Source organism: Alligator sinensis, unplaced genomic scaffold, assembly GCF_000455745.1.
Source record: "Alligator sinensis unplaced genomic scaffold, ASM45574v1 scaffold118_1, whole genome shotgun sequence".
NCBI lineage: Eukaryota > Metazoa > Chordata > Crocodylia > Alligatoridae > Alligator > Alligator sinensis.
This window is the reverse complement of record NW_005841850.1, coordinates 4331823-4338239: the sequence shown is the minus strand read 5'-3', so window position 1 is coordinate 4338239 and position 6417 is coordinate 4331823.

Here is a 6417-nt window from a genome sequence, read left to right as displayed (position 1 = left end):
ACGACCAGAACATCTTGGGACAAAGCAGCAGCCCAATCTCTCTAGCCCAAAGACTGGCCCCTTGCTGAAATGGAAAGGCTGCAAAAAAAAGAGAGGCAGATGGCTGTTAAAGCTTCTTAGAATAGGTAACTTCCACCTTTAGCTTCCTCTGTGCAAAAGTGAAGTTTATTTTCTACCTATGGGGACTTTTTACCATCTTTAATTTTCCCTGAGCCTGAGGAAGGGCATGTGCGCCTGAAAGCTTACAGAAAAAGATTTTTTTTTTTTGCAATTTCTTAGTTGGTCTAATAAAAGGTGGTATTCTCTGAACCAAGAGTTCTAGAGTTTTCCATTTCTTTTTAGCATAGGGGATGAAAACTCTTTATAGCAGAATATGCCCAGCGACACAGGCATTTCATACCACAAAAGATGCACGTATACAAATGTAAATGATTAAAACCTCAGCAACCATGCCCACTCCCATACATAAGAGCTTAAAAGTCCCACTGAAAACCCAGTAAGAGGTTGGAAAAATTCCAACCTAAATTGTTTTTAATCACAAGTTATTTGTTTTTTCAGTTCAATGTGGCTTGGACCACAAAAACCAAATGTGTTTTCAGATTTGCATGCATTAGCCCAACACAGCAGTGTTTGGGTTTAGAAGAAGGCTTCACTTTTTTTATACATACAAGTGTACATTCACATGCTAAAGCGAGCCTAATATTGTGGTTTCAACTTCCTGGTTTTAAAGCCAATTTCTGGACTAAGTGGAAGCTTCACATTTGTATCCAACTACAGCCATTTCAATATCAGCAAAGTGCACAATATAGTCCTGTACCACAGCATAATCTAGAAATATATTGGCTTACTTTAAGACAAATGTTAAAAGCCTCAATTCTATTTGATTTTTAAATGTAGTCCAGTCTTCACACTCCTTTCCTCACCCAGCCACTCTCAATCAAGCTATAACAGGGGCTCAGACATACAAATGATATACTGAGGGGCTCTGCCTTGCATCAGCTGCACAAAATAGAGACAAGCAGCAGGCAACACATCCCAGGACACTGGGGGATTGACTAGAAACAGGGCTATCAGGTCCCCAAAACACCTGGAGTTAGTTAAGTCTCAGATCTGCAACAAGGAGATTTCAGTTCAAGCTTAAACACCAATTCAGTGCTACCATGAAGAGCATTCATTCATATGCAAGGGCTGGCAACAATCCAGCAATGAGCTGAAAAGCTACTGGTGGCTCACTGGCATCTCTTCAGAGCCACCTGGAAAAGGATGGATAACTGGCCTCACAGCACCCAGTGAAAGTTAACAGCAGGGCCTTGAAAACAGCAGCTCATGACAAGCCTGTCCAGAAGGCATCCAGGGAACATGTGTTCCCTGCAGCAGGAAATGCCTGATGGAAAAAGCCCACTGTCACCTCTGCTTCCTGCCAAGCTCGACACGTTCTTTTTACACAAGCAGCACTGAGTCAGTGACAGATCGCAGGGCTGAAACGCGCTTTGATTTAGGATGCCACATATCAGTGCTACTTCCTAAAGAGTTTGTCTCCTCTCTGCTGGACCCTGCCTCAGTTTGGCACCAGCTGATTCCAGTTTAGGATTTTGGATGCTTTCCCTCCTCAGCTGCAACACGTAATGCAGATGCATGCACAAAAGAGTATTTTGCATACAAGCTTTATATGCAAGGCAAGCCAAAGGGCCTTTAACACAGCAAGCAAGATGGTGAAGGCACTGATTGATGTGCATCCCCTCTGCCCCACAACAGGTGGGATCGGAATTGCTCAACGGTGCGATTGCCCCTATACTGATAAAAGTCAACGGGGATTTGCTTTTTCTGCTTTAAAAAAAAAAAAAAAAAAAGCTTAAAAGTTTGATAGCTCAAGTGTCATCCTGCTCAGGAAGCACAGACAGCATGAATCGCCAAAGCAGATTTTTCTTTATCTCTATCAGTAGTTTTCTAAGGATCTAATTTATTTCCTTGCTATCACAGTGCCAACCACGAAGTTCCCAGATGATCATCACAGATAGGGAACTGGGCTAGAGAAAAAGAGAGACAGAGCTTCCATGATTTTCCCCAAAGGCATGCGTAAGTGCAAGTGCGCACAAGGGAACCCACATCTCAAGTCTCCCAGTGCCCTGTTCCAATCACTAGGCTGTGCTGCCACTCACTCCTGATAGTTCCCATACCTCTACAGCTATTACGCTATGCTACAGGAACAAAAGCTTTTAGGTTTCCTATACCCGAGCCACCATAAACCGACCGTGACTACCATCTCCAAGCGCTAAAACCAAGAAAGCTACAAAGGATTTAACATTCTCCAAGTAACAAAACAAGATGCCAGACAGCAGCAAAAACAAACCTTACCACTTCCAAAAAGCAACACTGAAAAGACTAAATAGGAACAAATGCTGAAGCTAATATATTAGCAACAGAAGGGATTCTGAGAAAGCAAGCAGCCCTAAACCCAAGGATTTTGTGGGATAAATGACTTTATTGCTAAGCGCAGACTGCATGACCTATGGGGCATTCAGAAAGCAATTCAATCAACAGCATAAGGTACATGAGGGGAAAGGGTATATTTACAACATGGGGAACAGCAGTTCAGGGCTTCACAAAATAAACAGTTTAAAAAGAAGTTTAAGCTCTACAGCGCACACAGGTGCACACACACATTTTTAACAAAGAAAATTCCCTTGACCTCTCCTCGCACCTCACCACACCCCACGGCTGAATCCAGCCAAGGCAGCTTGTTGCAAGGAAGAAGATCACACTGAATGTGCTCTTCAGAAGCATGACCCTGCTCCTACTCTTACAGAGGGCCCTAATCCCTGATTTTACAGACAGTGGGCACATCTACACGTGCTCTTTAATGCACATTAGCCTACTTTAATGAGCATTAAAGCATCACTAAGAAGCCATGCTCTTTAGTTAATGCATATAAAATTGACTAACACGCATTACAGCATCACTAAAAATGGTGGGTGCCTGCAGACATGCTGCGGGGCTGCTCCAATGCGCTGTAATTACAGTGCATCGGAGTCCAAGTCTGCTGGAGCGCAGTAATTACCAGCCTCCATGTCTTGTGCATTAGCGTCCCTGCACTTCAAAATTGCAGCGGGGCACTTTAACTAAAAAAACTTGTCAAACAAGCTTCATTTTAAGCACCCCCACCACCATTTTGAAGCGCAGGGACACTAATACACGAGGTGCTGCAGCGCTTTAATTAGAGCAGCTCTTGGCACCCCTCTAATTAAAGCTTCCCGCACCTCAGGAGCATGCCCATCACTCTTTAGTTAATGCACATTAAGATAGACTAATGCGCATTTTCTAGTACTTCACTATGGAGGTACTAGATTTAATGTGAATTAAAGCGCATTAACACACACGCAGACATGTCCAGTATGAGCTAGAAGAGAGTGCGCAGGATACTTAGCCTCTGCCACTGACTTGCTGTCGTTCCTGTTTGTTATAAGGCACTTTGTAATCTATGAGCTTGGTATAATCATAACTAAGCATGACTGCTGGCATGGCAGCTGGACCTTTCTCCCACTCCCATGCCAAGATGCATAGATTTCTGAAGCTGCAGACACTGGAGTATTTTCCATGCAGCTTACATCCCAGGCTGGGTGCATGCCTGCAAGAGCTCAGTCCTATGGCTCAGGAGCAAGGCAAGGCTGTGAGGGGATAGGACAGCAGCCAGGCTTTTTGTTCAAGGCAAAGTAAACCAACCTGCCACCTTGGCCACACCAATGTTCGCAGCACCCTAATGAAAGTCCAGGTATTAAAAACCAAACTCCAACCTGCCATATTCAATTAATGATGCTATCAGGTGGGGTCTAAACTGTCAGCAGAGTGGAGATATGAGGGACTAGGATCTCATCAACTTCTAAAATGCCATGCAACATTATAAGCTTTGTTGAAAAAGCAAGGCATCTGGGCTGCACTCAACATGAAGGATGCATAGGAGAAAAGAATAAAGCCAGTACAAGGTTTGTGGTTCAGGAAACATGCAGAAGTGTGGTGTGGTGTGGTGTGAGTTATGGGAGAAGCCTCAACAACAGGCTGGTCTAAGCCAGTCACAACCACAGTTTGCCCAATGCCTGCCTCATAAACCACAAATATGCTGCGGTCAACATAAAGTACAATTCACAGAGCAGCATAGCCGGACTAGATAACCCAGAAGGTCTTTTTCAGTGCTAATTTATGGTTATAGCCCTGGCACAAGCTGTTCCATTATGACTTTATTGATTATGCAAAGATGAATTTGGGCATCTGTCTGGTTCCACAGGCAGGATTTCCATGAGCCAACTCACACTGGACATGCTAAGACCAAGCTGGTATCTATCTTTCAGACACCAGTTGAAGTAGTGCAATTCAAATGAAGAGCAATTTGTAAAATCACCCCTGGCCAAATTGGCACCACCGCAGCCCCATTCTGGAGTAGAAAGAAAATGCAAACAGCAGAGTGTAAATCTAGCTCCAGCAAGAACACTGCCTGTTGTGCTTCCTCTTGTCACCATAGCACAATCTTGATTTTGAGTTTCATTAGCTTCATGGACCCAGCATCTTTTGAAGGGAATATAAAAGCGCAGACTTCAAAGGGTGAAGCCAGTCTCTAATTAGCTAGAGGTCAGGAGAAAATCTTCTCCGTGGGTGGGTCATTTCACAGGCAGGGTTTCCTACAGCTTCCCTCAAAGCATCTGGTTCTGACCACTGCTGGAAACCAGATACTGGACTAGAGACCGCTCCTCTGGTCTGGGACAATAGGAACTAGATAAAAGTCATTTAAGTACTGTTAAAGGAGAATGGTTGCCTGTGTGGTGTAATGTTGCCTTGATAATGGGAAACTATATCCCTCATCATTGTATATTGATGAATTTCTAGTTAATGTTGATTCAATGGTGGGCTTTGCATTTCACTTTGCAAACAACAAACAAAAACAGATTTACTCGGTTTGCAATCTCTCATAGCATGCAGAGGAGATTCATTTAGTTTTCTAGATTTTTTTTGTTTGTTTTAAAACATCTTAGCTGAACAATGCACCCCTCTTTCCCCCTCCAGGACCTAGGAGGATTGGGCTCACAGCAAGGCGAGTGAAATAAGACACGGTGAAATAAGCTCACAAAGACACTCATGGACCCAGAGGGACAGCCTTCCATCTTCAGCTCCCTCAGTGCAAAAATGAAGTTTATTTCCTACCTACGGGGACTTTTTACTATCTTGTACCATCTACACTTTTCCCTGACGAAGGGACTTTGATCCCGAAAGCTTGCAGAAAAGGACAATTTTCTTGCCGTTCTTCAGTCGGTCTAATAAAAGGTATCATTTTGGAACCAAGAGTTCTAGTTTTTTGTACGTCAGTGAAATGAGAAATTAGCTTGCTTAATAATTGTTTTCCAACTATTTAAGGTGGTCTAATAAAAGATATCAGATTCACCCAAAGAATCCTGTCTGTCAGCGAAACATTTGGGTGCAGAAGGCACGCAGGATTCAACCTCTGCAACGGAACAAAAGCCAATCACAATGGAAATATTTAGGCAAATCAAAGGGGCCGGAGCGACTCCTTAGATACAATGATGCCTTGTGTATATCCTCCCCAAAAGGAGGAATTTGGAGGTAGCTTCCTCTAGCGACGAAGGGGATTTGAAGGCCAGGTAGGATCACAACATGAACTCTTTGCTGCTCACGGCATCAAGACTGCTGCCTACGGGCCAGACCCTTACACCCTCCTCCCGGGCTCTCGCGTCGCTAAGCTGGCCCATGTCTGCACAGGAAAAAAGAAGCGCTTTTCCTCTCTGTAAGGAACCAGGGCTCTGGCATCGTGGAGCAAACACCCCTCCAGGGTGCCTGCCAGCATAACGGTACATCACCCCACCCCCGCCCTGGGCACCCAAAAATAATCAAGCATAAGCCCTGTCTCCCGGCAGACTCCCTCGGTGTCCCCGGGCGGCCCCCCTCGGTGGCCGGGGGGGGGGGCGGGGAGTCTCTCGTACTCCCCTGGCAACTTCCCCGCTGCCGTTCATCCCGCACGGCCGGTCCTGTGCCGCGCAGGCGACGCCGGACCGGGTTATGTAAGCGGCGAGAGGAGTTTTCAGGCTCAAAAAGGGAGAGGGGGGCTCGGACCCGCACCGTGACTGCTCGGTGTCGGGGAGACGGACTCCGCGGCAAAGGCAAGCTTCCCCCGAAGGAGATGCCGAAAGCGCTCGCAGCCCAAAGCACCCAACGTCCCATTGAGGGCCTCGGGGAGGGAAACTGGGTTTCAACTGCCGCCCGGACAAAGCGGGGGTGCTTTCAATGGGCAGAGAGCCGATGAACTCGCTGAGCGAAGCCGGTCCGTTTGGAGAGGGACCGCACCGTCCTGAGGAGGCGTTTCCCAGCCCGGCACCTGTGGCAGGAAGGGGGGGGGCGGAGGGGAAGCAGCAGGTC